The sequence below is a fragment of the Carettochelys insculpta genome, chromosome 8, assembly GCF_033958435.1.
Source record: "Carettochelys insculpta isolate YL-2023 chromosome 8, ASM3395843v1, whole genome shotgun sequence".
Lineage (NCBI taxonomy): Eukaryota > Metazoa > Chordata > Testudines > Carettochelyidae > Carettochelys > Carettochelys insculpta.
This window is the reverse complement of record NC_134144.1, coordinates 31,442,665-31,465,664: the sequence shown is the minus strand read 5'-3', so window position 1 is coordinate 31,465,664 and position 23,000 is coordinate 31,442,665. Positions and strand designations below refer to the sequence as shown.

The window sequence follows — 23,000 nt, the reverse complement described above, 5'->3', positions numbered from 1 at the left end:
GTGAATGACATATTCTATTGTAGGGAATGTGGCAAAAGGAATGCAGTGCTGCTAAAGGCTGGGAGGAATGAGTCTCCCAGAGGTCATCTGCATAAGAATGCAAAAGGTGTGCATGTGTGATACCTTTTCAGGCAAAACCTAATGGGTAGCAAGTAAGCCATGAGATTTGGTCTATTGTAAACATGTAGTTGTAAAATCACAATTTAAGCTGACACTTAATGCGGGAGTTGTGAGATCTCACCAATGCTCTGGGTTGTTGTGGGGGACAGGGCAGTCGCCTTAGCTGTGTAAGACATTGATTACATAGGGTTCCCTGGTTTAAAGCATTGTGAGAGAGAAAGGGAGGGGTACTGGTTGAGCCAGCTTGCTGAGTGCCTTGGCCCTATAGCTATAAGCCTGGCTTGACTGACCCTCCCCACCTGTTGAAAGATAGAGCTGGATACTAGGGTGTTTGTGAAACCCCACACTAGAGATACCAAGAGCTAAAATCACAGAGTGACAGCTGAGGCCACACAGAGCTGAAATCACTGGATTCTGCCTCAGGGCAGTCCCAAGCAGCGGGGTTAGGACTGGCGGACAACAGCAGGACTAGCGGGTGGCCGGTAGGAGCAGTGGCGGACAACGGTGACTGGCGGGTGGCCGGCAGGAGCGGCGGCGGATGATGGCGACTGGCAGATGGCTGGTGACAGCAAGGGGAGGCTACAGACAAGTGGACAGCTAGTATTGCCCTGGTGATGTATCTGTGGGCTTTGAGTTTGGGACTGTACCGCAGAGGGTACACCCTGTAACTGTGTGTGGAAAAGGGCCAAGAGCCCCAGCAAAAGACTGGGTTCTACTGCATATGGGAATGGTATCTGGGTAAAAGGGGTTTTGTCTCTTCTGTGCTGAGATATACTGCATCTGTCGCTGTAACCTTGGGGTAGGTTACGGTCATTAAACAAGCCATTTCTATCTCAGACTCTGTGCTTGCAAGGCGGGGGGAGAACCGCCTTACAGGCACCCAGCACGGGGGTGAAATTGTCCCAGGCCACTGGGTGGGGGCTCAAGCCGGTTGGTTGTATCCTTGATAGGAAAACCCCACAAGAGTTGAACCTGGCCCTTTTGGCAGGCATCTGGCATTAACAGAAGGGTTACACTATATTCTGTGAATGTCCAGACATATACCTGCCCTACCATGAATGAGAACTATAGAGATCAAAAGCAAGTACGGTACAAGGCTTGATTAGTCCATTGCCTCTGAGGTCGTTTCAGATTCGTGTCTGCATGCTTTTGCTTATACAGTGCTATAAAAATACATGGTACTTCAGAGATAAAGAAAAGACAATAAAATCTGAGCTTCTGCAGCCTGTGGGAACTTTGAACAGCGTGCTAAAGGCCAGAGAGAATTTCACCACAGTGTTAGTCCACCTCATGTGACAGCCTCTTCACCAGCCAGATCCTCATACCATTCCCTAGTAGAAAACTGTCCCTGTGAAAAGCTAAAAGATCGTTCGCTGGACTCTAACCCTACAAACTTTGTTCTTGAATTACTGGAGATGGAATAGGAAACAGCCATAGCACTGAGGTCTCTGGACTGCTGAGTAATATGCTGAGGCTGAGGACAACCTAGAATCAGGAGAATATTAACTTCAATGAAGCCCAACATGGTATAAATTCTGGAAAAACAGAGAAAGGATATTATGTAATATAAACTAGAAAAGAATATTGTGAGGCTTCATACATTAAAATTAGAGCTATGTGGAACATATATGAAAGAATAAAATCCTTGGTGCATCAATTAGTCAATATCAAAGCAAGTGAATTACAATACAACATATTCTAAAAGACATAGTATATTGCTTCCATATTTACTCACTTTGAGCATAGTTTTGGTGAAAGGTATAGCAGCATAGAGGAATATGAGCCACATGTTGGTTTCAGTGTAAATCTGGAATGCCTCCACTGATTTTAGCCTGGATTTACATGAGTGTGACATACAGAAAAATACAACCTTTTGTAACAATACAGTTTTAGTTTTATCTTTAATGTGGAAAGTTGGTTGATGCCTTAAGGACCTTTTCATCAGCTTTGGCTTTTTAAATCCATAAAAGTCATACTGAGATTAAAATGTATTGAACCTCTACGATAAAATACTCTTCAGAAGAATCTGAACATAAATGCTTCTGTAAAATCCTGCAGTTTGCAGGACAGACATTGTGATTTGATACTCCATGCATATTCACGTCTCTGTACCATGTCTGACACGGCTCTCAAACCCTGAGCATGCTATTAATGTTAATATTCTAGCCATTCAACAGGATATGGTCATTCAAACAGCAAAGGAAAAGAAAATGTGCACAGAATTCTAATACCCTGCCCAGAATCTTGACTAGGTCTGAGGAAGAAAATAGATTTGTTTTCTTCTGATCAGATACAAAACCACTACTCTTACAGAAGTTTGTCTTGTATCTGTACTGATAGTCATTACACATGCCAGTTTCCATTTTACAACAGCAACAGAAGGAAACTGTGAACTATTGAGAATCCAGCACCCACAGAATTGGGCCCTCGGAAAGGAAAACTTAAATTCAGACTTGAGTACTGAGAACAAGCTAACCTGAATATATGAATCCCATTTCCTACTAAAGGCACACTGCTTAGCTAACTTAGTTCTTAAATTGTTAGTTAAAACCACCCGGCATCTTAATGCTTTCTGTCTTCTGTCAAGATCTCAGTAAGAAAGGATTTTTTAAAAAATGTTGCTGCTAAAGAAATGCATTTAGCAGGTAAACATTCCACTACTGGTACATATAACCACATAGCTGTTTCAGAAGATTCACGTGTACAAGAAGGTTCCTTATAACAATCTTATAATGAACAGTATCATTCCAAGGCTACGTCTACACGTGAAGCCTACTTCGAAGTAGCTTATTTCGATGTAGCGACATCGAAATAGGCTATTTAGATGAATAACGTCTACACGTCCTCCAGGGCCAGCAACGTCGATGTTCAACTTCGACGTTGCGCAGCACCACATCGAAATAGGCTCAGCGAGGGAACGTCTACACGCCAAAGTAGCACACATCGAAATAAGGGTGCCAGGCACAGCTGCAGACAGGGTCACAGGGTGGACTCAACAGCAAGCCGCTCCCTTAAAGGGCCCCTCCCAGACACAGTTGCACTAAACAACACAAGATCCACAGAGCCGACAACTGGTTGCAGACCCTGTGCCTGCAGCATGGATCCCCAGCTGCAGCAGCAGCAGCCAGAAGTCCTGGGCTAAGGGCTGCTGCACACGATGACTATAGAGCCCCGCAGGGGCTGGAGAGAGAGCGTCTCTCAACCCCTCAGCTGATGGCCGCCATGGCGGACCCCGCAATTTCGATGTTGCGGGACGCACGACTACACGGTCCCTACTTCAACGGTGAACGTCGAAGTAGGGCGCTATTCCCATCCCCTCATGGGGTTAGCGGCTTCGACGTCTCGCTGCCTAACATCGATGTTAACTTCGAAATAGTGCCCGACACATGTAGCCGTGACGGGCGCTATTTCGAAGTTAGTGCCGCTACTTCGAAGTAGCGTGCACGTGTAGACACGGCTCAAATGTGTTAGACCAAGGGAATAAAAGAGGTTGCTGTTGGGATTCTCCACACTTATTTCTGTTCATGAAATCTAAAAGCTGCTATGACTGCTGCATCCAAATGGTGGATTTAGCCTTCTGCTCACTGAAACAACTCCCTCCTGTCTTCTGGGAGTGAGGAGGCTTCTGACTAAGGGGCTCTCCTACCCTTGGTGGGAGGACAATTGGTACCAGTAGCCTGTGGAAGAGGAGAGAAATTGCCTTTGTGGGCTGACCCTTACTTCTTTATGAAGGGCAAAGGTGTTCAACCATTCCTGCCGAAGGGCTTCTCTTCACTTCCACAGCAGGCAAGAGTAGGGCTAAAGTATTGCTGTCTGGACCCCAAGAGAGGGGCCATTTATGCAATGGGAGATCTGGGATGCTGTTCTGCCAGGCAGCCTGTCAGCACAATATGTTTGGGCAATGTGTCAGAGGGTAATTGCCAGGAATTGAGGGATGGTGCTGATTCTATTAACTGCTGATGCCAAGGAAGGTGAGGCTGTGGGAAACCAGCACACAGACTCTGGGACTTTTTACAAGTCACAGTATTTCCACAGTACAGATGTCTTCTCCCCCCACCCCCAGCCTACATAACTCCCAAGGAAAGGGAAGTGAAAATCAGCTTAAGTGCTCCTCACAGATGAGGATGAGCACTGCCATTAGGCCATTCATAAGCACGGTCAACAGCATTGTGTGCATTATTTTTAAATGATTATGTTTTAAAAAAAATAGAAAATAGAAAAATACCTCTTGGATACCTCTTGGGGATTGCGTCAAAGACCACTGGACTCGAATCTTTTTTATTTATTTCAACAAGCTTTGCCTCAGGCCACTAATGTGGTGAAGTTGCATAGCCCTACATTTGATTTCTCAGAAGACTGTGTTTCCATTGATATAATTTGAGAGGGTGGCTGTTAACAACAGGGATCAAAAGCAGTAAAAGTTAGAGAAGGTTACAGTACACTTTTGAAGCTCTAGAAATAAAAATGCTATAACCAAATATCTCTTTTGTTATTACATTTCGTTTAAAACAGATGTTGTGTAACAACTTTCATCCCAGCTCACTTTTTCATGGTTTCCTTAGCTTGTAATGAATCATGGAAACATCTCTTAAATGTCCCATCGTCACAACAGAATTACTGGTCCCAGTAAAACGATAACATTAACAACTTTAAAAATCTTGGTTATTGCATAATGGTGATAAATAATCGTTTCTGTAAAGTAGAATATTAATTTTTATAAAGCCCTCCTCAGTATTGGTGCAAATTCACACTATATTTTTCATTTTATGATTTGTCCAATTAAAACTGTTTTTTTTACAGTAAACTGTTAACTCTTGCAGGATCTGTCTTATGAGCCACTATGTTTGGTTCACAGGGTGCTAAGGAAAGCACCATATTTTAAGACTATAGCACTGCACCTTTCAGTTCAGTGTTGGTGCAGGCTGTTGCAGTCTGACTTTGCATGTTTGTTCGTTTGTTTTTAAAGCTGCAGATTTCAAAGGATTAACGAAAGTGCGTGGGCTGGTTTGGAAGTGAGCCATCACTATTCCACACGTTGTCTCCTGAGTAGTGATGCACATCTTCAGGTATTGCTATCAGTTTCTAAGCAAGGTCATTTATAAACTCAAAGCACAAGGCCAAATCCTGATAACCCAATTGCATTGTTCATGAGTCGGCTAAGCCTCGTGTGTTTGTTTGGAGGTGGAAGGATAGGGTATGAATCTGGGGACTCTGAATTGTTCTATAGCCACACTACAGAACTGTTTAGTGGTTGATATTGCTTTCTTCAGCGCTGCAGCAGCTTGCATTTGGTCAATCCCCTCTTCATCTGAAGGTGAGCAAAGTGAATCCAGTAGCCCCACCCAAAGGAACATGGAGCCTGTGCACCAGCTTCTGGTATTCTCCTCAATGTCAGTGAGATGACTCACATAGAGATGGCAAGTAGGATTTGGCCATTTTGTATATAGTTCATATTCAAAGTGTTTATTTTAATGATGCAATTTCACGGTTTTTCCCATTTTCAAAATGGAAGAATTCTCCTTTCCAAACAAGAATACAGAACTCTTTCTATACTAAAATGAGGTAAACATTACTCTCACCTCGACAACATAAACCACACTAATTTGGCTCAGTAGCTGAATCTATTCACTTCTGCATATACAGATGGCATGTTAGTTGAAAATAAAACAAAGCATGATTATATTCTAAGCTGTAAAATAAGTGGATGCTTCTTAGCTTGTCAGCTGGAACTACGAGGATACCTTGAGAATACAGTAGCCTCCCGGACTCAGGCATATCTGACTTGCATTAGTGCAAATAAATATTAACACTCAAATTGAACAGCACAGTCTGAGATTCACGTCATTTGCGTATATACCCAAACACCTTCCAAGTGGAGTTACACAATCCTGGGATTGACAGGCAGAATTCTAGAGTCTTGCTTAGTCTGTGTGACATCCCCAGCAGGTGGCAGGGCACCCCTGCCAGTCATGCAGCAGGGAACTGGCCAGGGCATGAAACACCTCCAGCAGCTCCAGCCCTAGGGACTCAGCCTGGGACTGGGGGGAACCCCAGCAGCTCTGGGGCTGGGAGCTTGTCGGAGCATGGACTAATATTGTTAGTCTTTAAGGTGCTACAGGACTGCTTCTTTGGTTTGTGAAGATACAGACTAACACGGCTACCTCTCTGAAACTAGTTCAATCATGTGTATACTGGCACAGAAGTACTGACAGGATCAAAAAGTGTTTATCAGATATGACTCAGATGTGCTGTCAGCAGATGTTTTGGGTTCTTCCGCTTACCACATTGCAGACACTATGAAATATTAGAAGACAGACATTTTCACTTACAGCTGAGAAGCCTAATTATGATAAAGTGTTTAACATAAAACTTCAAATAATCAAAAATTAGACCACGAATCAAAATTTATTAGTGTCTTTATTTTACAACGAACATGACATTTAAAAAGACCTTCTTGAGACATTCAGATTTATTACAGGAATAAAAAAATTACAGTTAAACTGACATTGCATATGAGCGCCCTTCATCCCCTCCAGTGTACCTCCTCTGCTCCTGAGATGTGATAGAAGTACAGGTTGAACCTCTCTTCTCTGGCACCCTCGGGACCTGACTCGAGCCGGATAAGAGAATTTTCTGAATGAGGGAAAGTCATCTTTCGCCAGCCCATGGCCCCCCAGCTGGCTCCCCACTGACCACAGGTCCTGGCAGCTGCATCCTAGCTTCTGGCTACCCCTGAGTGCTAACAGCCACCAGCCAGCCCTGGCTCCCCGCGTCTGTTTGCCACCAGCCCCAGCTCCCCACCACCTGCAGGTCCAGGTAGCCGACAGCAGGCACAGGCTGCTGGGACCCATGGGCGGCGGGGAGCCCGGGCTGTTCTGGCTGCCAAGATCCACAGACTGCCAGACAAGGGATGTTGCCAGACAACAAAATTCTGGCTAACAGAGGTAGATCCTTTACTACAACTGGCCAGAAAAAGTTCAGAGGTTCCAGATCACAATGATTTTTTGCATCTTTTGTTCTCAGTGGAGTAATAGACTTAGTAGATCTGCATTAGACAAGGAGTTTCAGGGTAACATGCATTCTGTGACTCTGCCTGACTTCTCTGAATCTGCTACAGATATTTAATATTCTGTCCTCCACAGGAGCACTGGGCAAACATTTATTTTGGTTGAAATGACTGTGTCCTGTAGGATATTATTGGTCATAGACTTTAGTAAATGGCTATGAAGAAGCCCAGCCATCCTATAATTATAACTAAAGTCACATCTGGTGCTCTGAACATAAGAAGGGCCAAATCCTGTGCTCCTCACTCTTGCAGGTAACACTACACAATTCATCAGTGAGACATGGAAGCAGGACATTGTATAACAAGGTCACTTCAGGAAAGCAAAAAGCATCATCAGGTTTTCCTGGGTTATTTGTTTTGAAAACAGTCTGAGAGAATTGGGTATGGCATAAGTTCAAAATATAGATAAAGCTGTTTTCTATAAAAACTTGGATACTCAAAATAAAGCTGGGGCTCCTGATGTGTAAAACTGAGCCATAGAGTAACTCCGCGTAGCTTCAGAGAAATCCCCAACCTTCTCTCTTCTATTTGCGGACTTTTCTGACCATGTTTGGGAGGCCAATCAGAATTAGAGGCAGAAAATGCAACTTGCAATTCTCTAACAGAATCCAACAAAATCCAAATTAAAAGAGACATGCAGGTACAGCCAGCAAAAACCTTGATACCACTCCCAATTTTTCCCCTCCTGTGACCTTCTGTATAGAATGGCCTTGCAGTTTTAATCTCTACGTTGGATATGGATCGTTACTGTCCCAAGAAAATATTGCTATACATGTTTATAAAGTGTGGGTCACGCCTCCTAGAAAATGGACAGCCTCAACAGAAAGGTAACAGCACCCCTCCACAGCATTCAGGCCTCTAAAATATTTCCTTACAGAAAATAAGTTTAATGCCAAAATGTCGGAAATTCTTTAAAATAAGATAAGAGCAGTAACTGTGTCTGTTAGTAGTCTGCCAATAAGAGTGAACTATTTATACCTCCTTTATGGAAAAATGTAAAATTAAGAAATATTCACTATATTCTGAAAGTTGCGACAATGTAGTCTGCTTGTATGGCTTTTTTTGTTTGTTTGTTTGTTTGGGTTTTTTGTTGTTTTTTTTGTTTAAGTATGCACATTTTAAAACTTTTCACCCTTCACTTAGATTAGAAAGAAAGAGCCTTTATGGGGAATTACAAAAGAAGTTTATTGCCTCTGTCAGCTGTATTATCTTTTTCTCCATAGGCCTTCCAGAGTAAAGCTCCAATACAGATAGAAAGGAAGCAACCTCTTCTTTTATTAGGGTGTTTTTAAAATGTATTCAATTTTGAGAATCCTTCTTCTTCTCATCAATTCCTGCCACCACATTTAGAAATTTAATATTTACCATTCACCATTATCATAAATCCAACATCGTTTCCTATCCTTGGCTCCTTAAGAGGATAAAGATAGTTTTCATCTTTTCCCATGTGTTCTATTCTGCTAAGCACCCATCATGAAATCCTGTGGCTGAATTTTTACGGTCAGCCTCAAACTACCTGCTCCTTGAAACTTTGTGCTTCTTATAGTTTTGTGCATAAACAGAAATGACACCTGTCCCCTGCAAACTTCAGTAAGGCAGGTGTTCCTGCTACCTGGTGCTCTAGTGCTAACATCCAAAATGAATGTAAATATCAACAGAACAGGTGACCCAGTGAGTGCTTGTGAGCTGGAAGGCAGTGCAAACAACACAGTGAGAGGTTTCAGTTAAGACTAATCTCTATCATTACCAGCTAATCATCTCATAGAAGGATGAAAGCACTTACGTGATTCAATTATGTCAAGTTCTTGCATATGGATTCTTATCTTTATTTTTCCACAGTACCTGGAAGACAGAAAAATGGAATGTAACCAATGACAGCATGGAATGAAATATTAACTGTATACAAAGTGAATCAGTAAAGGAAAATTTATCTCACAAACCTGTGATGTCTTGCTAAATCCTTTGTCAGCCATGCTTGAGAGGTGAGAGGGATCATGGAGTCTACAGTCAAAAAAGAGTTTGTCTTGCTAAGCTATCCTAGTTGTGCTGCAGTTTCAGATAGCATCAGGTAACTTAGCTTGAGTTGGGTAATTATTTGATCCACATAGTTGGTCTCCACAGAAAAGTAGTTAATCAAAGTAATTATAAAATATTTTGCACATAAATTCTCACTCACACACAGTAAAAGAATTTAAACAGCACTTCAGCTTAACACATACATTTAAATGCAATGTTCACTTCTCATAACACTAACTTTCCCAGAGTGCATGTATGCATAATATCTTTGGTTACAGTTATTAGAGTGTAACAGCACTATTCATGCAATATATTAGGTCATTTTATTATAAGAGCTTTAACTGCACGTTTCTTAGTCAAACAGATATCAGGAAGTCTAAATTAAAACTGTACAGACATCACCTTATATAGAAACTGCAGCTGGGCAGGAGATTGTTATGGATGTGATAAGGCCCACGCTTTTCCTTCTGCCGGAAGGTAAAGAGTGAACCAATGCAGTGTATGCTAGGAAGAGCAGGACACCTGGAGAACACTAGGCCTGGGTCTGCACTACAATGTTCTGTGTACAGAAGTCACTGTCGACAGAGTTTTGCCAACAGAACCTCTGTCTACAGAACACGTCCACACATAATAGGGGCTCCCCCCATTGACGCCCTCTGTCGACAGAGAGCGGCCAGACTGCCCAGCCTTCCGTTGACAGAACAGCCAGCCAGAAGCTCTGCAAACAGGGCTGCTAGGTGAACTGGAAGCCCTCTCTAGCCACAGAGGGTCCCCAGAGAATCTACACAATTCTTCTGTCTACACAATCTGTCTACAGAGGTGCTATGCCGCAACCTCTCAAAACCTAACTCTGTCAGGAAAAAGGTTGTGATCTGTCGACAGATTCTAGACAGAACACATTTGCAGTGTGGACGCTCCCTAATTTTGTCAACAGAAGGCCTCTTCTGTAGATAAACCTGTGTAATGTAGACACAGCTTAGGTGAATTTCCTTCTTCCAGCCGTCCATTTTATCTCCTCTGCTCTCTGTCCCTAGTACAGCTCCAACTGGCTGTTGCAATGTGAACAGTAATCCTTTTAATCACGTGGTATCTGTGTATGATATGCTTCTTAAATAGGTGTGATACTAGAACATGGTACATGTTGTGTAGGATGTGTATTAAAGAATCTAAGGCTGTGTCTACACTAGCATGCTCTTTTGAAATATTTTTCTGAAGGAGGGGCTCTTTCGAAAGATCCCACACAGCGTCTACACACAAAACACGGTCTTTGAAAAGTACTTTCGAAAGAACATAGAACTCCTTTCAAAATCACTCTTCCCTTCCTGTTTCAGGAAGAGCGCCTTCTTTCAAAAGGCTCTTTTGAAATAGAACAGGTGTAGATGCTCTGCAGGTTGCTCTTTTGAAAGAGGGGCTGCGCTGTGGTGCCTGCCAGTTGGGACACGTGGATGCCCCTACCAGCACTGCCGGGGCTCTATGTTCTCTGGGTCCGGCTGCGTTTAAAGATACAGGGACCCAGGAACCCCATGGTAGGAAGCTGAGAGCATGCTGGCTGCAGGAAAGGCACAAGGCTCCAGCTGTTTGCCCATCTCCCAATGCACTGCCCACAAGAGCCACCCCTCCGCCCAAATGGCCAGCAGCAAGGACCCCTGCAACTCCCTGGGGACAAAGAAGCAGCCCCCCTCCCTGAGCGAGGCAGAGATCAACGACTTGCTGAGACTCTGGAAGGATGAAGAGCTGCTGCCCACACTACCCGCCAGCACCAGAATGCTGCAGCTTTCACCCAGCTGTCAACTGGACTGACCTCTGACAGACACACTTCCCTCACCAGCCATCCCCTGCACAGCCCACCAAGTGTGGAGCAAGGTTTGAAAACTGCAGCAGGCCTACTGGCAGCTCATGGCGCAGCCGTCCACTCGGGGGCAGTGGCCAACACCAGCCCCCACTTCACAGAGCTGAACTGCCTCCTGAGGCCCAAGAAGGCAGCACTGCCCCCCCACCCATATGCTGGACACCCCCAGGCCAGACCCAGAGCCTAACAGCAAGCCCAAGGTGGTGCTGGGACTCTCGACCACCAGCATCCTCGGTCCAATGGGCCCAGAAACTGAACCCCACAGAGAAGATGAGGGCTCCAGCAACAGGACCCTTGTCATCATTCTGTCATCCAAGAGCTCCAGCAGGGCCTCCCTCGAGCTCCTGGAAGGACCTTCGGGTGGGTCCTGTGCATTGCACGCGCCCCGTCATGTGGTGAGGTCGCACCCACCTCTGCCACAGCTGGCAATGGGCCACTCACACAGCCGCCAGCTCCAACTCGGAGGCACCCCGGATGGCTGTGCTTCCCAGGCCCCCGAGGGGGCTGCATGCGGCAGTTGACACCCGCCCCCTGGGACAGCACCACAGGCTGCATGCCCTGGGGGGGCTGACTGAAGCTTGCACGTGCTCCACCCATGCGGAGACCCCCCCCAGTGACAGGGATCCCCTAGGGCCACCAGGCTGTCCGACAGGGATGGGGTGGATATGGGGGTGGGGCACGGCGGCCCAGGGCCAGGTCACAGTACTAATGGCCCATCCCTCCGTCCCCTTCTGCCTCCACAGCTTCACCATCCAGCAGCTGGCCGAACCCCATACATGGCCAGGGGAGCCCCGCAGCAGATAGCGAAGAGGCGGGGACCACACCACCTGCAGCTCCCATGCAGGTCCACCACCAAGGCATGCACCAGCACCACCGGAGGGAGGAGGAGGCCACTACCACTGCCACCCACATGACTGACTGCCCGGCAGGACATGACCACCATCCTGAAGGAGTGCCTGGAAATGGAGCAGGAGGCCTGGGATTGGGTGATGGGCACTGTGGACCCTCTCACCCCCACTGTGACCACCCATCTGACCCAGGCTCTGGCTCCCTCCCCAGCCAACCCCGAAGCCATCCCCCCACTGCTCCCCCTGCAGCCCCCTGAGCTTGTTGCCCTGATTCCACACAACTTTCCCCCAGCTGGCACTTGGCTCATGGCTGGTGGCCAGTGCTAGCCAGGGCGAGCTGGCCCCCTCTTCTCCCCTTCTCATGCCCCTCCCGCAACCCTGAACCCAAGCCTGTTGGGTCCCTCCCACTTCCCTACCTCCCTGTGGTCCCGTCCACATCTCAGCCCTGACAGGGACCCTGGACCCGGGGTGCTAGGAGCTCCTGCGACCAAATGCAGGTCCCTGCCCTCCACCCCATGGAAAAGTAACGTCCCCCACCCCAACCCCAGGACCCCCTCTAAGTTGTGCTGCCCCTGCCCCAGCCCCACGACCCCCTTCAAGTTTTGGTGCCCTCACCCCCACCCAGGACCCTGTTGTGTATAGTGCCCTTCCCCAGTTCCCCCTTGTAAAGGGTTCACACTCTCTGTACATAGTTTGGATTCATTTGATATGGTTCTAGCAAATATTTTATTTTCCCCACTCCCATGTCCCTTGTGTAAGGTGGGGGGTGGGGATATAGAGGTGTGGGAGGGGGTTCATGGTGGGGGAGCAGTGAGGAGTGGGGGTGTAGGGGGTTGTGGTTGAGGGAACGTGGGGGGTGTCACTGGGCCCCCAAGCAAAGGCCTCCCTGAGGGCCTCCCCGATCCACACCCCATCCCATTGCACCTGGAAGCACAGGGCAGCAGCTGGCTGATCATAGTCTTGGCTGGCCTCGGCAGCCCATCCCTGCATGAAGGGCTTGTGCTTTGCCTCCACAATATTGTGGAGAGCACAGCATGACCCCACCATGGCCAGCACACTGGGGAGGCCAACCTCCAGCTGTGTGAGGTGGCAGCAAAAGTACCCCTTCAGACACCCAAATGTCCACTCGACAGTGTTGTGAGCCTGGTTCAGGCGCTCATCAAAAACATCCAGGGAGGGCTTGGTATGTCACATGTAGGGCCACATCAGCCATGGGTTCAGGGGGTACATGCCGTTGGCCACAATGCAGGGGGCCATGGTGATGTCTCCACTTGGGAGCTCCCATTGGGGGGACGTAGGTCCCCTCCCGTGTCCTGTGGCTGATCCAAGAGTTACGAAATATCTGGGCATCATGGGCTCTCCTGGACCAGCCCACACATGTCCATAAACCACCCACTGGTGTCCATGAGGGCCTGAAGCACCACAGAGTGGCACCTCTCCCAGTTAATGAAGGCACCAGTGATGTGCTCTGGGGCCCGAATGGTGACGTGGGTCTCATGTAGAGCCCCAAAGCAGATGGGGAAGCCCAGACCCTCAAACCCTGTGAGAGCAATGTCGAGGTCCCTGATGCAGCCAACCCAGTGAAGACAGACATCATTGATTACCTAGGCAACGTGCATGGGGTGGAGGAAGAACACGCCCATGAGTGAGTGGCGGGGTGCTCCATGACTCCCCAACCCCACCCCCCACCCATCCCTGGCATTCACCCCACCCCCGTGCCCTCCCCTGTTCCCTCTAGGCCCCCTCTCCCATGTCCCCAGGGGTTCCCCATGCCCAGGAGCCCCCTCCCCCTCCCTGTGGCAGGTGTGTGACCTGAGCATGGCTTACCTCCATGAGGATGGCTCTAACAGTGGCCTTGCCCAACCTGAAATAGTGGCCAAGCAACCGATGGCTGTCTGGGGTGGCCAGCTTCCAGAGGGCAATGGCTACCCTCTTATGCAGGGGGTGTGCAGGCCGCATCCGAGTGTCATGGTACTGGAGGGCTGGGGCACGCCAGTGGTACAGCTCCAGAAAGGTCCACTTGGTCACGTGGAAATTCTGGAGCCAGCGTTCATCATCGCATTCCCCCAGTCCCACCATTCTGTGTGGGTGGGGGAGCCCCACAAGTGCTGGATGACCCAGGAAAGGGGGTGCAGGTGTCGCCCCCAAGGACAGGCTGTACCATGACAGATATCAAGGTGGCCCCCTGGAGCCAGTGGACGATGGCCGCTAGCAACATGGCGAGTAGGCTGTGCACAGCCTGGAAGAGTGAAACATCAGGGAGCTGCTGAGGGTCCTTCCTAATGTGGCTTCTCTCCGTGTTCAGCATCTGCGGTGTTCTGGGTGACAAGGCAGCCCTCAGCAAGTGCAGGATGAGGGTGCCTGGGAGGGGCCCTTAAGAGAGTGGCTGGCTGCAGCCCCGGGAAGGGTTTGTCCGCCATGTGACCCTGTCTGCAGTATTTCCTGGCCCTTTCTTTTGAAAGAATGCCCTGGGCCATGCGGACACTCTCTTTCAAACGAGTGCGCCAGTCTTTCAAAAGAGCGATCACAACCTCAGTCTGCTTTTTGTGTGTAGACGTGCGCTTTCGAAAAGCAATCTTTTGAAAGTTCCCCTTTCGAAAGTGCGCTGTAGTGTAGATATAGTCTAAGTACATAAAACTACAAGTCTATGATTTACAGTACAAAAAGGAACAAAACTATATATCTATTAGTCATGTGCATACAGAGAATGAAGATGGGAAGTAAATATAGGAAAAGCCCGGTGATTTTTATCTCTTGTGATTAAAGACTTTTTCTGTATCATCTCTACATCTGTCAAACTTGACTCACTTGGCTCCCAAAAATCACAGCTAGTTATTTCAGCAGCACAAACTTATTGCAGTGAGCAACTATAAACATGCTCAACACAATAATCTGTTTGATTCAGAATGGTTTTCTGATCTTGACATGTTTTTTTTTTGATCCCAAAAATAAAATTAGACATTATTAAAGCTAGTGCATCTAACTTATTTTGTTGCAATCTAAACATATAGAAAGAGAAACGGAAGCAAAATCATCTCAAATCTAACTTCAGCAAATACTTCTCATTTCATTGGATTTGTTAGGTGCACCTAGCAATGAATTCATGAATCAGACTGATGGAATCAGAGTAGCTAGCTTTGATTTTACATAAATTCTATTAGGAGCACTATGAGGTATATACACATGACTACTAGAAAATACAGTTAAGAGTATTACAGGCTTTTATCCAGAGAATGGTTGGGCCAAACTAAACTTGTCTTTTGTGGGAAAAGACATTTAACGGCCATTTACTGTCTATAATAGCTGTGTCTACACGTGCACGCTACTTCGAAGTAGTGGCACTAACTTCGAAATAGCGCCCGTCGCGGCTACACGCGTCAGGCGCTATTTCGAAGTTAACTTCGACGTTAGGCGGCGAGACGTCGAAGTCGCTAACCCCATGAGGGGATAGGAATAGCGCCCTACTTCGACGTTCAACGTCGAAGTAGGGACAGTGTAGACGATCCGCGTCCCGCAATGTCGAAATTGCTGGGTCCTCCATGGCGGCCATCAGCTGGGGGGTTGAGAGACGCTCTCTCCAGCCCCTCAGCTCACTGGTGGCCGCATGGAGCGGCCCCTTAAAGGTCCCCTCACCCTCCCTGCCTCTGCAGGAAGCTGAGGGAACGTGCAGGCTGCAGCCTGCACACGCGGCCAGCCTGCACCACCCTCAGCCCCTGAGAGCTGCGATGGCCGCCCGGCAGCCCCCCCCAGCGCCCCCAGGGGACCCCCCCCAAGGGGAGCCAGGGCAGCCAGCCCAGCCAGAGGGCCAGCCAGGCTGGGAAGCGGCAGCGGGGCCCCTCCTGGACGGAGGCCGAGCTGCGGGACCTGCTGGGGCTCTGGAGGGAGGAGGAGGTGCTCCAGGTAATGGGGAGCAAGAGGTGGAACGCGGATGCGTTCGCTCGGCTGGCCGACGGCCTGGCTGCCCGGGGTCACCCTGCCCGCACTCCTGACCACGTTAGGAGTAAGGTGAAGGAGCGGCGGCAGGGTTACGCCCGGGCCCGGGATGCGGCCAGCCGATCTGGGGCCGCCCCCGTCACTTGCCCCTTTTACAGGGAGCTCAGGGACATCCTGGGCTCCCGGCACACCTCCTCCCCTCCGGCCACCCTTGACACCTCGGCTGACGAGCCCCAGCAGGCCCTGCAGCCGAAGTCCGACCCGGAGGCAAGCCCCGCACCCCGGGGGCGCCCCCCGGAGGCCATCCCCAGGACATCGCGGCAGGAGGAGGAGGAGGAGGGGGGCTCCTCCTCTGCAGAATCCAGCCTGCAGATCCTCCTCCTGCCATCCCGGAGCAGCAGCAGGGCCTCCAACCCCCGGGGATCTCCGGACCGTGGGAGCGGACCCACAGGTAGGTACCCCTCTCTGGTGGATACCCCTGGGCTTGAGGGGCGGGGGTAAGAGATATGTGTCCAGGGCCCCCCACATGCTCACATGGCCATGGCCCCAAGGACACCAGGGCCATGGCCCTCACAGCACTGCAGCCATCAGCCCGTGCCCCCCCCACACCCCGCATGACAGTGCCATGCCCCATCCCCGGGCCAGGGGGGAGCGGAAACTCGAGGGGCCCCCGGGAGGAGGGGGTGGGACACCCCTCAGCAGCAGCATGTGATGGAGTGGGGGGAGTGCCAAAGGGAGACTCAGGCTACATATGAGCCACAAGAGCCGAAGACCTCCCAGGGCCAAAGGAGGATCCTGGCGCTACAGCTGGCAGGTGACACCTCTGCCCTGAACAAACAGGAGGGAGGAGCCGAGCTGGCTTGGAATTGGGGGGCGAGGGCGGGGGCCACAGGTAGAGGCTAGGGGAAGGGAGAGCTGGTAGGCAGCCAGCCTGAGGAGGGGAAAGCTGCATCCCAAAGGGGCCCCCCTTGGGGTCTTCTCCCCACGACAGGTTGTAAGGACTGTCTCTTCCGACGGCTGGTGCTGTCACTCCTGCCAGAAACTGGCCATCTGTGGCCTAAGAAACCTCTCCTGCTCTCAGACCCTGCGGGGTGAAGTGAGAGTCACTCCCACCAGGGGACGGGGTGCAGGACAGGGGGACCCCTGAACCCCATCCATCACAGCAGCATCTCCCGGGGACGGGGATGGGGAACCTGCAGCACAGGGCTGGGGGGACAAAGGCCACGGCTCGGGGCCCACACTAACGCCTGTCTCCATTCTTCTTCCCCCGCTCCTCTCCTGTGTCCTGCACCTGCACCATCAGAAGGACCGGAAGAGAGCGCCGGTGAGGCATCAGTTGTCCCGGAGAGCCCTCCGGGACCATCGCTCCAGGGCAGCCCCTCGGCCGAGGACCGACCGGCCCCGCGGCGGGCTAGACGGCGGACCCCGTGCCTCCAACTGCCACCGGCGACGGACCCCCAGCTGCTGGCCATCCTCCATCAGCAGCTGGAGGTCGCAGAGCAGCACCTCCAGCTGCAGGAGCGAGCGCTGGCCTGGGGCCAGGAGGCATGGGGGGCCTATATGCAGACATTTAACCGCCTGGTGGACTACCTGGCCCCGCATGCCGCGCCGGCTGACCCATCGCCCGCCCTGCCTGCTCCTGCAGCCCCACCACCAGCTGCTCCGTCCATCGCCAGCCCGTCCGCCGTCGCCCCGCCACCCACCCACGAGGGCCAGAGCGCCGAGGGACCCCTGGAGCCACCTGACACTCGCCGGCCCCATTACCTTCCGGTCCAGCCAGCTCCCACCCAGCCACGGACCAGGCTGCGAGCGCGGCGGGGCTCCCGGCCAGCCACGCCCAGTGCCGGGCTATAGGGGCGAGGGGCCCAGGACGTGGCCCCCACCCCTTGTATATAGTTGGACCCTGTTTTTTTGGTCCCCCCGTTTGCCCTGTCCCCCCCATGTAAATAGTTCTCCCCTTTCTCCTCCCTGGTTTTCTTTTTATTATTTATGGCACACAGTTGTTTCTTTGGATTCTTTTATTTTTGTACATATTGCTTTGGTTGAACGTTTGTACCTAGTTTTCTGTTTGTGGTTCACGTATTTATTTACATCCAAAAAAAAAAAGGTTTGGAAAGAAAAAAAAAAATTTACGTTCAGCCACAAGTGCGTGCTGTCATTTGTCCAGGACAAGTGGGGGGGGGGGGCGGTGGGGTGCTCCATGGTGTGGGCGTTGGGGCAGGAGTGTGGGGGAGGAAGGGGCGGGCAGTAGGGGGCCTGGGCAGAGTTCACCCCGCGGCCTGTTCGTCGAAGTGGGCCCGCAGGGCCTCCCGGACCCGGGTCCCATCGGGGTACACCTGCCGACTGGGGGCAGCAGGTGGCTGGACTTGTGCCCTGCCGGCCTCTGCAGCCCAGCCCTGCAGAAAGGTCTCCCCCTTGCTCTCGACCAAATTGTGCAGGGCGCAGCAGGCACCCACAATCTGGGGGATGTTGTTGGGGCCTGCATCCAGGTGGGTCAGGAGACATCTCCAGCGTCCCTTCAGGCGGCCAAATGAGCGCTCCACCACCTGGCGCGCATGGTTCAGGCGCTCGTTGAAGCGCTCCTGGCTAGCGGAGAGATGGCCCGTGTAGGGGTGCATGAGCCACGGCCGGAGGGGGTAGGCCGCATCTGCGATGATGCAGAAGGGCATGGTGGTGTCCCCCAGAGGGATCTCCCGCTGGGGGATGTAGGTCCCCGCCTCCAGCTGGCGGCACAGGCCCGAGTTCCGGAAAACCCGGGAGTCGTGGGTGCTACCAGGCCAGCCCACGTAAATGTCCTGGAAACGTCCCCGGCTGTCCACCAAGGCCTGCAGGACGACAGAATGGTAGCCCTTGCGATTCAGGTATCGTCCACCACTGTGATGCGGGGCGCGGATGGGGATGTGAGTCCCATCCAGAGCCCCGAAGCAGTTGGGGAAGCCCAGGGTGGCAAAGGCGGCGATGGTGGCCTCTGGGTCCCCCAGCCTCACGAGCCTGTGCAGGAGCATGGCGTTGATGGCACGCACAACCTGCAGAGAAAGCACATGGGACAGCCCCAATGAGGGGTGAGCAGGGTGTGCGTGGCCCTGCCCTGCCCTGCCCTGCCCTGCCCTGCTCTGGCCCCCCTGCCCTGGCCCCCCTGCCCTGCTCTGGCCCCCCTGCTCTGGCCCCCCTGCCCTGCCCTGCCCTCCCCCCATGGGTTCGCTTACCTCCATGAAGACAGCCCCGACAGTGGCCTTGCCGACACCAAACTGCTGGCCCACGGATCGGTAGCTGTCCGGAGTGGCCAGCTTCCAGACAGCGATGCCAGCCCGTTTCTGCACTGTGAGGGGACGCCGCATGGCAGTGTCCTGGTGCCTGAGTGCGGGGGTGAGCCACTGGCACAGCTCCAGGAATGTCTGCCAGGTCATCCTGAAGTTCCTGAACCAGTGGTCGTCGTCCCGCTCCCCAAGCACCAGCCGCTCCCACCAGTCGGTGCTGGTGGGGTAGCTCCACAGCCGCCGGTGTGTGAGGCGGGGGGTGGAGCGGGGTACTGCAGGGGTAGGGGTTGAGCCCTGCTGCCCTGGGGGCATCTCCTCCCCTGGGGCAAGGAGGTGCTCAGCTGCCTCCCACATGGCATGGGTCAGGGCAAGCCCTGCTCCTGCCGGGAGGGCTGGGTGGACCTCTAGCTGCTGCTGCTGCTGGGGGTCCATGACTGCGGCGCCCGGGGTCTGTGTGCCTATGGCTCCTCAGACCGCATGCTGTGCAGGCTGAGTGTGTCTGGGAGGGGCCCTTTAAGGGAGCGGCTAGCTGTTGCCCCGGAAGCGCTAGTCCGCCCTGTGACCCTGTGTGCAGCTGTGCCTGGCAGCCCTATTTCGATGTGTGCTACTTTGGCGTGTAGATGTTCCCTCGCTGTGCCTATTTCGATGTTGGGCTGCACAACGTCGAAGTTGAACATCGACGTTGCCGGCCCTGGAGGACGTGTAGATGCTATTCATCGAAATAGCCTATTTCAATGTCGCAACATCGAAATAGACTACTTTGATGTAGGCTTCACGTGTAGACGTAGCCAATGTCATGTGTCAGGTCTTCAGCGAGTTTAATATTGGCACAGCTGCATTGACTGAATTCAGATTCATTTATTTCAGTGAAAGCAGGCAATACGTCTGCTCATAATACAGCCTCCTGATGTTTTAAACAACATCTTTAATCCAAAATAGTTATTTTAGACTATAATCAGTGTGCCACGGCTGTTCCCCATTCTAACACTCCAAATGAAGGTGGGGACCCACAAGAGTCCTTTAAAAAACCTGGCCTCTATAGGCTTCTACTTAAAAGCTTTCCAAAGTCACAGATTCCCTGACCCTTGGAAGTAGCTGCTACCACCTGAGAAAACCCCTCTTTAAACCCCAAGAAGACATACTTGGGATGTCTCTCTGTGGGGTAATCCCAAACTCTTAACCCTCCTTTAGGAGACAGCTTGAAAGCAGAGAGGAAGAAATTAAGCTGCAACATGATAGCTGACCTTTCAATCTTAAGCATGCATGCATACAGACCCTTTTTAGGGCACAGGAATCAAATCACTGCCTTAAAAAAGTGAGTTACTAACCAAAACAAAAGATACACATGATAAAGCATACTTGATTGCTAGGTTTTACAGAGCAACTTAAAAAAGGGTAGATTAAAGCAAAGAGAATTACTTCCCAGTGATTCAGTTTAGAAGTTACAGTGTACAGTCAAGTACGTCAGCCAGCCTGAAGTCCTGCACCAAACCCAAAATAAAAAAATAATCTGATTGTGTCTGACAAAACATTTCCTTTTTACTTACATATCTGTATGCCCAGATCTCCTTCAGGACTGGACGCCTAAGCTGCGTCTACACGTGCACGCTACTTCGAAGTAGCAGCACCAACTTCGAAATAGCGCCCGTCGCGTCTACACGCGTTGGGCGCTATTTCGAAGTTAACTTCGACGTTAGGCGGCGAGACGTCGAAATCGCTAACCTCATGAGGAGATAGGAATAGCGCCCTACTTCGACGTTCAACGTCGAAGTAGGGACCGTGTAGACGATCCACGTCCCGCAACGTCGAAATTGCTGGGTCCTCCATGGCGGCCATCAGCTGGGGGGTTGAGAGATGCTCTCTCTCCAGCCCCTGCGGGGCTCTATGGTCACCGTGGGCAGCAGCCCTTAGCCCAGGGCTTCTGGCTGCTTCTGCGGCAGCTGGGGATCTATGCTGCAGGCACAGGGTCTGCAACCAGTTGTCAGCTCTGTGTATCTTGTGTTGTTTAGTGCAACTGTGTCTGGGAGGGGCCCTTTAAGGGAGCGGCTTGCTGTTGAGTCCGCCCTGTGACCCTGTCTGCAGCTGTGCCTGGCATCCCTATTTCGATGTGTGCTACTTTGATGTGTAGACGTTCCCTCGCTGCGCCTATTTCGATGTTGGGCTCAGCAACGTCGAAGTTGAACATCGACGTTGCTGGCCCTGGAGGACGTGTAGACGTTATTCATCGAAATAGACTATTTCGATGTTGGCTGCACGTGTAGACGTAGCCCTACTGTTCTACCTTAAACATCTCTGCCCCTTTCCTCCAGGCACACAACAGAGAGACTCCTCAGCAAAACTGCTTCAATTCCAAAATCCCCCTCTCTCTTCCCATTGGTTCACCTGGCTGCTTGTCACCCTGGGTTTAACTCTTTACAGGCATTCATTCATGACACAGTGAAATTAGGATACATGACAAAGGAGTTGAGAGTTTCTATTCCCAGCTCTGCTGTTAACCTGCTGTGATCACATTCAACTCACCACAGTCCTGCCCATCAATTTCCTTATCCATAAAACGGGTTAGTAATATTTACCAGCTTAACCAGGGTGCTGCAAACCATTATTTCTAAAACACTCTGAGATATCCAAATGATGACTACTGTGGCACTCCAATGTTCCCTAAATCCAGGCTGCAGGTAGGTACCTACCTCTGTCTGCAATCCACAACCAAGAATGCCTCGGCAGGACTCAGAAGATTTAGGCACCTACGCTATATTTGTGAGGATGACTTAAACAGCTGGCTCACCCCCCACTGGGTATCTGAAAGGGAAGCAGGAGCTTTCCTTATGTACTTTTATCCCAGATGTTACTGCAGTTCCATTGGCAATTGCAGTCAAATCTCTCCCTCCAGTCCTGCATCTCCTGCACCTCCTGGGGCATTCTAATCTTTGAACTATGGATAGTCTGATGTGGGGCTCCCTGAGTCTCTCCCACTGAAATTGTTTTACAGGGCATAAAGACCAAAGGCTTGTCCACACAGAAGAAATAAATCGATGGTGGCAAGTTTTGGAGGTAGATCCACTTACTGGGGTTCGCAGGGCTAAAAAAACACATATATATAAAATGGAAGTACACATCTCCCAGAACTAGAAGGTACCTTGGGAGGTTATCTAGTCCAGTCCCCTACCCTCTTGGCAGAGCTAAACACCATCCCTGACATTTATTTGTCCCAATCCCTAAATGGCCTCCTCAGGGACTGAACTTACAACCTTGAGTTTAGCAACCCAATGTGCAAAACACTGAACTATCCCTCCCTCTTAAAACAAAAAGGTGTTACTGCTTGGATGCTGAAGTCAGAGGTGAGGGAGGCAACATGAGAGACTGAAAACAGTCCCGCAACAGAATATCCTACAACTCATTTGTTAAAACCCTCTCTTGATGGGTGGGAGACACCTGTTTAAAGTCTTTTCACCCATCACGCAAGGGACTCAAACCCAGGTCTCCTGCAGTCTAGGGCTACGTCTACACGTGCCCCAAACTTTGAAAGGGCCACGCAAATGGCCATTTCGAAGTTTACTAATGAAGCGCTGAAATGCATATTCAGCGCTTCATTAGCATGCGGGCGGCCGCGGCACTTCGAAATTGACGCGCCTCGCCGCCGCGCGGCTCGTCCAGACGGGGCTCCTTTTCGTAAGGACCCCACCTACTTCGAAGTCCCCTTATTCCATGGGAAAAAGACTTATTCCATGGGAATAAGGGGACTTCGAAGTAGGCGGGGTCCTTTCGAAAAGGAGCCCCGTCTGGACGAGCCGCGCGGCGGCGAGGCGCGTCAATTTCGAAGTGCCGCGGCCGCCCGCATGCTAATGAAGCGCTGAATATGCATTTCAGCGCTTCATTAGTAAACTTCGAAATGGCCATTTGCGTGGCCTTTT

General features: G+C 50.8%; 1 protein-coding gene across 3 annotated transcripts in view; it reads right to left on the bottom strand.

Annotated features, from left to right (window-relative positions):
* The window catches only part of PDE11A (phosphodiesterase 11A), a 245,113-nt gene that overhangs the window by 155,932 nt on the left and 66,181 nt on the right, over positions 1–23,000 (bottom strand). The window contains exon 1 of one of the 3 annotated variants that reach the window (XM_075000770.1): positions 8,970–9,008. The exons of the other annotated variants lie outside the window; for them this stretch is intronic. The gene's annotated coding sequence lies outside the window, so the exon portion shown is untranslated. Of the gene's footprint in view, positions 1–8,969; positions 9,009–23,000 lie in introns of those variants that run through there. 3 annotated transcript variants of the gene reach the window in all.